A 12,095-nucleotide genomic window follows, 5' to 3' on the forward strand; every position below is an offset into this window, starting at 1 on the left:
GCTCAGTAGTTGTGGCACACAGGCTTAGTTGCTCTGCAGCATGTGGGATCTTCCCAGACCAGGGATCGAACCTGCGTCCCCAGCATTGGGCGGCGGATTCTTAACCACTGTGCCACCAGGCAAGTCCCTAAATTCTTGTTTATAGTGAGAGAGGTTGTGTAGCAGTAGTGGTTCAGAGTGTGAGGCCTGGAGTCAGACTGACTGGATTCAGATCCAGGCTTAGTTGTATACTAGTTCTGATCTTGGTCAAGTTATTTAACATCTCTGTGCTTTAGTTTCTTATCTGGAAAAAATGGGTACCAGTAGCTCCCATTTGCCGGGTTAGATGAATACTTGTAAAGTGCAGTTATCCCTCAGTATCTGCAGGGGATTGGTTCCAGGACCCCTTCAGAAATACCCAAATCCACAGATTCTCAGGTCCCTTGTATACGATGGTGTAATATGGTTGGCCCTCTGTATCTGAGAGTTCCACGTCTGAGGACGCAGAGGGCCAACTGGCCTTAACGTTGCCTGGTGCATAGCAAGAGCTCTCTGAGTGTGGCCTGCCATGTCATTACTACTACTACTATCGTCATCATCCTCATCTTACTACCCAGGAAATATAAAAACGCATGGAGCGCTGGCATGCTAGAACTGTAAAGTCACCCTAAAGTCACCCAGAGTATCTTGGTTGAGTCTACTGATCTTGAATTCCATTCGTTAAGATTGACCTTCAGTTACGTGTGACTGGTTCTTGGAGTAATACTGATTCATGGCAAGGCCCAGTTGAATTAGTGGGAAAATGGAATTATAGGTGTGAGGAAATCATGGTACGTTTGTTTTTTAAACTAAGGTCTTTTTTTTTTTTTTTTTTTTTAGTCTCTGCTTTACAACAAAGTGAATCAGTCAAACATATACATCTGTTCCCACATCCCCTCCCTCCTGCATCTCCCTCCCTCCCACCCTCCCCATCCCACCCCTCCAGGCGGCCACAAAGCACCGAGCCGATCCCCCCGCACCACGCGGCCACCCCCCACCATCCATCCACCCCACGCCCGGCAGTGTATACACGTCCATGCCTCTCCCCCGCCCCGTCACAGCCCACCCCCCCCATATCCCCAAGCCCACCCCCAGTAGGTCTGTGTCTCTATTCCTGTTTTACCCCTAAGTTCTTCATGACATTTTAAAAATGGCATATAATCTAATAAAAATATCAAGTCACTATTTTGTATACCTGAAACTAATATTGTAAATCAGCTATATTTCAATTTTTTAAAAAAATTATATGCCATTTAAGATTATACGCCATTTAAAGTTATTACAAAATAATGCCTATATTTCCCTGTGCTGTACAATATATGCTTGCTGCTTATTTATTTTATACATAGTAGTTTGTGTCTCCTAACCCCCTACCCCTATCAGGCCCTTCCCCCCTTCCCTCTCCCCACTGGTAGCCACTCACTTGTCCTCTCTATCTGTGAGTCTGGTTTGTTATATTCATTCGTTTGTTTTATACTTTAGATTCTACAAATAAGCAATAAAATAGAGACTTGTCTTTCTCTGTTTCACTTAGCAGAATACCCTCTGGGTCCATCCATGTTCTTCCAAATGACAGAACTTCATTCTTTTTTATGGCTGAGTAATATTCCATTGTGTATATATACCACATCTCTTTATCCATTCATCTGTTGATGGACACTTAGGTTGCTTCCGTATCTTAGCTATTGTAAATGGTGCTGCTGTGAATATTGGGGTGCATATATCTTTTTGAATTAGTGTTTTTATGTTCTTTGAATATATACCCAGGAGTAGAATTGCTGGATCATGTGGTAGCTCTATTTTTAGTTTTCTGAAGAACCTCCATTCTGTTTTCGATAGTGGCTGCACCAATTTACATTCCCACCAATAGTGTACAAGGGTTCCCTTTTCTCCACATCCTTGCCAGCATTTATTGTGCTCTTTAAAAATTTTTTTGGGCTGCATTGGGTCTTGGTTGCTGCAAGTGGGCTTTCTCTAGTTGTGCCGAGCGGGGGCTACTCTGTTGCGGTGCGTGGGCTTCTCATTGCGGTGGCTTCTCTTGTTGCAGACCATGGGCTCTAGGCGCGCGGGCTTCAGTAGTTTTGGCACGCAGGTCCTAGAGAGTGCGGGCTTCAGTAGTTGCAGCGTGCAGGCTCTGGGGTGCGCGGGCTTCAGTAGTTGTGGTGCACAGGCTTAGTTGCTCCACGGCATGTGAGATCTTCCCAGACCAGGGATCAAACCTGTGTCCCCTGAATTGGCAGGCGGATTCTTAATCACTGTGCCACCAGGGAAGTCCTATTGTGTTCTTTTTGATGACAGCCATTCTGACAGGTGTGAGGTGATATCTCATTGTAGTTTTGATTTGTATTTCTCTCATGATGAGTGATGTTGAGCATCTTTTCATGTACCTGTTGGCCATCTTAATGTTTTCTTTGGAAAAATATCTTTTCAGGTCTTCTGCCCATTTTATAATCATCTCATAAAAACTGAGGTCTTTTGTACAGAGGTAACAAAGGGCTGTTTGTCCATTTAAGAAAGGAAGAATTTGTTCCAGATGTCTGAGTCAATAGCTGACGTCACATATTAAGTAGAAGAAAATGAGCTGTGGGACCTTAATCAATAAACTCATTTATTGAGATTTAAGTATGCCCAGAAGAAAAGGGTTGGTATGTAAAGGTTACTGTTATAACATTCCTTAGGACATGTTTTTACTTGGGATGAGACTGGGGAGATTTGAAGAATGAGAAGAATTGGAAGGAACCAGCCTTTCTGCTCAGTTGCCCAGTTGAATGAAGTCTTCTTGATCGTGAAGAGGGAAACATGAGCAAAAGTAAAGCCCTGCACAGTGGCTCACAGAACGCTAATTTGGATAAGCTACTTGGGGGGCTTTACAAAATAAAATAGTTTTGTAAACTTTGTATTGCCTCAGGAAAATTCAGTTTTCAGTTTTAATAAATCCGTGCGGGAATGCCTGTGTTCACCCGATTAAGTGCTGAGGGCAGATTTGCAGACTCAGCCACTTAATTTTAGGTGGGCATCTGGTGAGTGAGGTTTCTTTCTTTCTGGCAGAGGCTTGTCCAGCTTTATAAACTGCTGGTCTGACTGGGTCCTGTATTTGTACAGCTCATCAAGGCTTCTTTGTACACTTGACCAAGAAATGTCCAGTAAATTAGCACCCAGGGAGGAGGGCTGTGAGAGGGCAGCAGCTTGGGCTGGTGGGCTTGGGCTCTTGACCTGCTTTTTAACTTTGCTAAGGCTCTGGGTCTGGTTCCATGTGGTTGTACTTAAGAGTAGTCAGTCCATTTTTTAAAAAGAGCCATTATTTAGTCCCTCAAATTACAGGCCAGTTGGGTTATTAGACTTTCCATGTAAAATGTATACCCGTTTCCTAGCAGGATAAATTGCTTGTCTGAGATCCTTAGGTTGTTGTCTGCACAAGAGCAAATGAGGTTTAGTTGTGGCCACTTTACTAATCATGACTATACTCAGAATTCACTTGTAGAAAATCTTTTACAAACGTAAAAAGAAATTTCCACTTTTGTTGATCTTTCCCTTGGCCTTTGACTCTCTTAGATCACTGAGGTTATGAGCTAATACTTACTTAAAGTTTCTCGATCCCACATTTGGATATATTAGATACAACAGCCCTTCCCCCTTATAGAGAATAGAAAAGCAAGCAGTAGCAAATCACGTTTAAGAACTCAGGCAAGCAGAGCAACTAAGCCGTGCGCCACAACTACTGAGCCTGTGCTCGAGAGCCCACGAGCCACAACTGCTGAGCCTGCACTCTAGAGCCCACGAGCCACAGCTACTGAGCCCACGTGCCACAACTACTGAAGCCCACATGCCTAGAGCCCGTGCTCCGCAACGAGAAGCCCCCGCAATGAGAAGCCCGTGCACGGCAGCTAAGAGTAGCCCCTGCTCGCTACAATTAGAGAAAGCCCATGCACAGCAACGAAGACCCAGTGCAAAAAAAACCCAAAAAACACTTGGGCAGTAAGAGTCAGACTGCCTGACTCGTGACCCCAGCACCACCACTTAATAGCTTTGTGACCTAAAATAATTTACTCAATCTCTTCGACCCTCAGTTTCCTCATTAATAATGTAATCTCTACTTCATAGTTTTGTGAGGACTCACAGAGGTGGTTGGAAAGGGGTGGGGAATGGCCAGAGGTACGTATAGAAGGAGGAAGAATTGTCCCACCCAGAATGCTGTCACGCCCTCTTTGAGAAAAATCACTTATTTACAAAGCACTTGAAAAGTGCTGAGCGTTTACAAAGCATCAGTAAAAATCTGGGCCAGCTATTGCATATAGCTGATGGAGTTTGATTATCATGAGATAGGGATGGGCCAATTCTCTATTCCCTGCCAGAGGAAAATAGCAATTCTAAAGCCAGAGTCTCCTATTGTTTTTAATGTACATCTCACCTGCAACCAGCAGGTTATAACTGGTTGCCATATTGCTCAAGGGTATATGTTCTTTCTTGTTTTATTAAGGTAAAATTCACCTTTAACCACTATAAAGTATACAGTTCAGTGGTTTTCAGTATATTCATCATGTTGTATAATCATTACCACCGTCTAATCCAGAACCGTTTTCAACACTCCAAAAAGAAGCTCTGTACCCATTAAGCAGTCACTCCCCATCTCTCCTAGGTCATATGTTCTTAAGGTGCTTTAATGAGATTTGCTTATAGCTAAGATGGGGATTTAGTTGACATTGACTCTTAAAACACAGTCAAAATAATTTTGGCCCAGAATAATTTATGGAGTAGAATTTGGAACTTTGTCCTGTTTCAACAGAATCTTGGGCCCCTGCCTGCCAAAACTTCCTCAGCTCACGTCTGCATAGAGGTGGGGTTCTCCTGTTCAGTTATTGCCTTTGCCAAGTTCAGCCTTTTTAAATTTTTTTCTTAAGATATTTTTTTTAATGTGGGCCATTTTTAAAGTCTTCACTGAATTTGTTACAATATTGCTTCTGTTTTATGTTTTTTTGGCCACGAGGCATGTGGGATCTTAGCTCCCCAACCAGGGATCAAACCTGCAACCCCTGCATTGGAAGGCGAAGTCTTAACCACTGGACCACCAGGGACGTCCCCAGCCTTTTTTTTTTTTTTTTAACATTTATTTATTTAGTTATTTGTTTATTCGGTTGTGCTGGGTCTTAGTTGTGGCAGGCGGGCTCCTTAGTTGCACCAGCATTTTTTTTAATCTAACATTTATGGAGCTCATGTTATGTGCCATACTGAGTTGTAAATATTTTACATGTATTATTTTATTTAATCTCAGAACAATCCTAGTGTACTAGTGTTACAGTATAGTATATAATATTCTCTCCATTTTACTGATAAGGAAAAAGGAGGCCGGACTTGCTAATGCTTCTTGCTCCAAGTCACACCAGTACTAAGCAGGAGAGCAGGTGGTGAGTGTCAGGCTCCAAATACCTTGCTTTTGTCCTCCCTTAAGAGAATGTCAGTTCCGCAACCAGATGAAAAACATTTCTCAGCATTTCATGAGCAGCCTGTCAATTAATCGACGCCATAATAATGCCGAGTAACAACCACCCACAAAAACCCTCAGTGATGTATAACAATAAATATTAAATGTGTGAGTCTGTGGGTTAGCTGATCCCGACTGGGCTTGGCTAGACTGTTTCACCTTTGGGTCAGCTAGGGCTCTGCTGTTTTTGGCTGTGCTAGAATGGCCTCAGCAGGGACAACGGGCAACTAGATCTGCTCCATGTGTCTTTTATCTTCCAATAAGCACAAGGGCAAGCGAGGACAGTCACTGCTAATATCACATCAGGCAAAGCAAGGCACATAGCCAGCCCATATTCAAGGGGTGGGGAAAAGAGACTGCCTCTTTAGTGAAGGGAACGCCAAGGTCCCATGAGAAAGGGTGTAGATATGGGGAGGGGTGAAGGATGGGGCTGTGAATGCCATCCCTCTGCCACAGTAGGTTAGCACCAGTAATTCACTAATGCTCAGTAATTACCAAGAGCTTAAGAGACCTTCTGTGATTGGTATCTAACTCCATCTTCTGCCTTCTTCCTTACGTAATGGATAGTGCTTGTCATGGGATTTGCTCACTTCTGGACGTTTTCCCAGCACTGTTCCTTCTGCTTCAAGTAGCCTTCTTCCTCCCCAAGCCTGGCTCACTCTTCCTCGCTGTTTGGGTCCAACTCAGGCATCACTTTGTTGAGGAAGCAGTCACTGACGACAGCTCAGGCTTGGTTAAACGCCCTTATTAATGCAGTGGTGATAATGAGTGCCTCACACTATATTATCCAGTAATTATCATTTTGTTAACATCATTATTGAGATATAATTCACATAGCATAAAATTCACCCATTTAAAGTATATAGTCAGTGTTTTTAGTATGTGCACGCTGTTGTAGCCATCACCACAATCTTAAGTTTAGAACATTTTTATCGCCCCAAAACGAAATCTCGTAACCACTACCGGTCACTTCCTGTTTTCCTCCCTCCCTCCCCCGGCTGTAGGCAAGCACTAATTTACTCTATGGATTTGCCTGTTCTGGGCATTTGATATAAATGGAGTCATATTATATGTGGTCTTTTGTGAGTGCCTTCTTTCACCTAGCTTAATGTTTTCAAGGTCCATCCGTGTACATTCGTCCAAGTAACATGTATCAGCACTTCATTCCTTTTTACTACTGAATAATATTCCTTTGTATGCTGTATCACATTTTATTTACCCATTCATCAGTTGATGGACATTTGGATTCTTTCCAGCTTTTGGCTGTTATGAATAATACTGCTATGAACATCTGAGTACAAGTTTTTCTGTGGACATATGTTTTTGTTTCTTTTGGGTATATACCTAGGAGTGGAATTGCTGGGTCATATGCTAACTCCATATTTAAGAGTCTGAGAAAGTTCCATACTGTTCCAGAACAGCTGCACCATCTTACATTCCCACCAGCAGTGTATGAGGGATCCAGTCTCTCCATGGTCTCACTAATGCTTATTATCATCTCTCTTTTTGATTTTAGCTATTCTGATGGGTGTAAAGTGGTTTCTCATTGTGGTTTTGATTTGCATTTCCCTAAAGGTTAATGGTGTCGAGCATCTTATATGTGCTTAATGTCCATTTTTATATCTTTGGAAAATTTGGAGAAGTGTCTGTTTTAATCCTTTGCCCATTTATTAATTTCATTATTTGTTTTTTAATTATTGAATTAAGAGTTTTCATATATATGTATTCTAGGTACAAGTTGCTTATCAAATATATGATTTAGAAATATTTTCTCCCATCTTCCATATTTACAACTTTATTTCTTCTATCTCCTGTTCCGTGGGTTGTCTTTTCACTTTCTTGATGGTATCATTTGCAGCACACAAGTTTTAAATTTCAGTGTAGTCCGCTTTCTCTATTTTTTCTTTTGTTGCTTATGCTTTTGATGTCATAGCTGAGAAACCACTGTCAAATCCAAGATCACCAAGCACCAAGATTTACTCCTGTATTCTAGAGTTTTAAGTTTTAGCTCTCTCCACTTAGGCCTATGATCCATTTTGAGTTAATTTTTGTGTATGGTGTAGTAATTATCTTTTATGCATATTTCCCCCACCAAACTGTGATCTCCCTGAAAGTGAGGACTGTTTCTTAGCCATCTTTGGATCTCAGCGTACAGACTAGGAGCTCTGCCGATGTTATCAAACAGTTGTACTTGGGCCCTTGAAGAACTGGGTTTAGTGAATTGTGTCTTCATATTCTGTCAGCCTACGTGAAAGGCCATCAGGCCTGGATGTTCTGTGAAGATTGTTGCTTTATTTACTGCTAGTATGTAGTTGAGGATATTACCCATTCTTTCATTTGACAAATATTTATTGGATGCTTCTTAAGTGCCAGGCTCTGTGCTGATCTTCCAGGACTTTTATGTAGCATCCTCTTTATGAGGCCCTGAGAAGTCATTCCTCTCTGCTTTTACTATCTGTGTTTCTTTGTGCAGTGGGCTTGTTTTTATTTGACTTCAACTGCCAGAAAGTTTTAATACTGTTTCTGAAGAATGGTTAGGACCTCATGCCATTTGTTTTTATATTACTCTGGCTCTGTTTTTATATTATCATTCTTGTCTTTTTATTCTGTTTTCTTTACTTAGCATTCTTTTTTATTTTGTATTTTTTAAATTATATATATTATTGAAGGCACTTCAAATATTTATTTTAAAACATAGTTGAGGTTTAAAAAAAGAGGTATAAAAACCAAATGTTCTCTAATTGAGAAAAAGACTTTCAGAGGTGTTTATAATTATGTCAGTGAACTGTGCAAATACAGGATGCAGTTGTATATAGCCTGTTGTTTCTCCTATTCTAATGTTTCAAAGAAAGGCATTCAGATTATTCTTTTTCGTGTAGTCAGAGACAAGCTCATGATAGCTGCCTTAGGCCAGCCATGTCATTAAAGCGTGGTGAGTACAAATGGCAGATGAGCTCATGTAGCATTTTTCATGGCTGGGCTGTAGGTAGGGGTGTGTGTGTGTGTGTGTGTGTGTGTGTGTGTGTGTGTGTGTGTGTGTGTGTGTGTGTGTGTGTGTGTGTGTGTGTGTGTGTGTGTGTGTGTGTGTGTGTGTGTGTGTGTGTGTGTGTGTGTGTGTGTGTGTGTGTGTGTGTGTGTGTGTGTAATACTTTGTGCCTTTTGATACCTGAACTGCTTTAGGTACTTGTTGCCAAGTAGGTTTTTATGTCCCAGTATAACCTTGAGGTTGTACATCATCTCCCAGCCAAAGGGCTGAATCCTAGGTGAAATCATTGGCTTAGAATAGAGGCAAGAAACAAGTTTGGCTTGGCCGTCAGCAGCAAGGCGTGCGTATGGACATTGGTCATGGTAGTAGAATACAGGATCTTGTAAGCCTAGTAGGCATGGTGGTCACCTCTGTCGCAGTAATGACTCAGCACATTCAGCATCAGCAGGATTGAAGCAAGGAAAATGTGAGTTGAACCGTCCCCAAGATGGAGGGAATGTCACTGAGCTGTTGAGCCTCTGCTGCCTTAGAACAGTTGGCCTGCACATCTCAAGGCCACTGAGGCCAACCCTACTCCTGCGGCAGGACTTTAAAGTCATTAAGAATCTGGACTGGTTAGCAAATCTGCTTCCCAGGAACATCCGAAACCTTGGTGTCGAAAGCTGTTGAGGGAGAAATGTCTTTGTAAGTTGATGCCTCTTTGACTAGAGAGCCGTATTTCACAGGGAGTCTGTGTAACTTGGCTTCAGGGTACACCGTCTTTTCTGAAGGAGGAGGCTCCAAGTTTCTGTAGCTGAACCCATGTCTCAGTGACCTGGTCACATTCTAAGCCTAAGCGGGAAGTTCAGGCTACAGGGAACCTGGTCAGAGGTGGAAAATGAAAGGCTCCCTAAGCAGAAATGAAGCTGGGACTTCATTAAGCAGCCGTCGTTACTAGTAGAATTTCAAACTGGAAAAGAGTAAAGTTGAAACGTGCTTCTTTTAGTCTCTTGTAAATGTTGCTCCATTCTGATTCACATAGTAATTGTTAGAAATATTAGTCTAGAGCGTGTTTACTTATAAGTGGCTGGCATCTTACAAGCATATGCACCACCTGTATATCTGCTGGCATTGAAGAGATGACACCTCGAAAAATGACATAACACTTTTAGAGAATTCGTAGGTTCAGAAGAAGTTTCAAAAGGCAACACCTGCGTAAGAAAGCTGACCAAGAAGGCTGTCTCAACGGGTGTTGTACCTAACCGTCCAGAGCATCAAGATAACAGCTTTTCATTTCTCTTTGTCATATTGCCTGAAATTCTGGCAGGTATTGCAAACCAAAGGCCTTTGTGACCAGACAGAGAGAACACATTTATATTTTGAAAAGCAAACGAAAAGTACTGGGCTTGCCAAATAAAACATGTGTGCAGACTCCCTGTAGCTTAGAGGATCATTTAGGCTGAAGGATGAAGTGTGGATACTTCCAGGCCGGTTGAAGTGGTTCGTCTGAGCACTGTGCTGCGGTCAGGCGCCCTCGGGGTGAGGGGTGGCAAGGGGAGGGGAGGAAGGCCGTTCTGGAAGGATGCCTGGGAGTTGGCAGGCCCTCAGCTGGGGGTGGGCTTACGTCAGGGGTCCAGGGAAACTCGAGGGTGTTGAGGGAGGAAGGGCCCCCAGAGGGCGGAACCCGCTGCCAGAAGGAAGACGGGAGGCTGCTGAAGACAGACGACAGTCTTTTTCAAAACCGTCTCAGAGGGGAGTCTTAGCTTTCCTCCTCGTCTTTCCAGCACCGCAGGTCTCTGCTCCCAGAACCCCGGTTGAGGCTACTACTTCTCCAGTCAAATAGACTCTTCATGGTCTGGAAACTTGCCTTCTTTAACACTGTAGACCTCGTTTTATTCAACTTACCACCGTAACTGTGAGCTTCTTGGAAGAGAAGTGTTGGCTATTTAACTGATGTTTCTAACATGGCTTTTTATGGGGAAATGCATTCCAACTTACAACTAATTAATTGGTGAATGGACTTTTGGACGGTAGTATATTAATGGGGTTGGAGTTTGCCATATTGGGAAAGGTTCTTTGGGGAGCAGAACGTGCCTGACTTGATGGGGTGCTGACCCACTCCAGAAGAGCCTGTTAGAAGACGTGTAAATCAGCAAAACTTGGAAATACGTCATTCCTTTCTGTGTGGCTATGTTGGAAGACTGTTTGAATTCAGAATTTTATTCCTTTGATTTGTAGTCTTCGTCAAACACTTACAAATGTCTACTCTGTCCCATGAAAATGATTGCGGGGTCAAAATTATTAAGTTCTTATATATATTTTATTGTTTACTCATAAATTTATTTAAACATACATATCTAGGTTAATTTCCCTCTTTCCTGTACATCTTCCATATTCTCCTTTTTTGTTAATGGAATTTTGTTTAGTTATTCATCCAAGGTAGAAACTTATCTTTAACTCTGTCACCTTCTGCTTTACCATATATCCAGTCGGACACGTGGTCTTATCCATTCTAGTCTTCTAAAGTTTCCTTTATTTTTTTTTATCGTCCCTACAGCTACCACTGTCATCCTCATTGTCTCTCACCTGGGCTATTGCAGTGAGATTTTTTTTTTTAATTTAACTTAATTTTTATTTTTTGTCTCTCACCTGGGCTATTGCAGTGAGATTTTTTTTTTAATTTAACTTAATTTTTATTTTTTGGCTGCGTTGGGTCTTCATTGCTGTGCACAGGCTTTCTCTAGTTGTGGCGAGCAGGGGCTACTCTTCATTGCAGTGCGTGGGCTTCTCATTGCGGTGGCTTCTCTTGTTGTGGAGCATGGGCTCTAGGCGCGCGGGCTTCAGCAGTTGTGGCACGTGGGCTTAGTTGCTCCCGGGCATGTGGGATCTTCCCGGACCAGGGATCGAACCCGTGTCCCCTGCATTGGCAGATGGATTCTTAACCACTGCGCCACCGGGGAAGTCCCTGCAGTGAGTTTGTTTTTTTTTTTTTTTTTTACCTTCTTCTAATATAGTCGTTAACAATAAAGGTTATAATTCATAATGGGCTATGAAGTCAGTTTAATGATGGTGACTAGAATTGTTTTTAATAGTAGAATAGAATAGAAATATCGGAAAACATCTCAGAAAGGGAGGGCAATTTTTTTTTCAGTTTTATGTGTATATACATGCATACATACATATGTATATACATATGCTGTAGATCATTATTAAAATGTATTTGCTATTGTGGGTCACAATAAGAAAGTGTCAGAGAAAGTCAAGAAAATGTGAAAGCCACTGTTCTCATCTTTCATGTACCCTCTTACCCCTAGTCTACCTCTTTGTCTTTCAGTTATTTTTCTAAAATAAGAATCTGATCATCTCACAACCCTGCTTAAGAGCCTTCACTGGCTTCCTGTTTTCTGCAGGATAAAGTCCACACTCCTTAGCATGGCTTACAAGGCCCTTGATCATTTTAACCCAAGGTGCCTCAGATGCCATTCTCCGTGCCCTGACTTCTGAACACCCACCTCATCCTCCAACCATGTAGCACCTCTTGCTTTTTTGCACAGACAGGCCTTACCCTTTTTTTTTTTTTTTTTTTTTGGCCGTTTGCGGGCCTCTCACTGTTATGGCCTCTCTCGTTGCGGA

At 42.2% G+C, this 12,095-nt stretch overlaps 1 protein-coding gene across 1 annotated transcript in view; it reads left to right on the forward strand.

The window, feature by feature from the left end:
- Window positions 1–12,095, forward strand: part of TTC3 (tetratricopeptide repeat domain 3) — a 140,976-nt gene that overhangs the window by 106,602 nt on the left and 22,279 nt on the right. The gene's annotated exons all lie outside the window — the stretch shown is intronic.

Source organism: Mesoplodon mirus (assembly GCF_964341445.2).
Source record: "Mesoplodon mirus genome assembly, chromosome: 6".
NCBI classification, from domain to species: Eukaryota; Metazoa; Chordata; class Mammalia; order Artiodactyla; family Ziphiidae; genus Mesoplodon; species Mesoplodon mirus.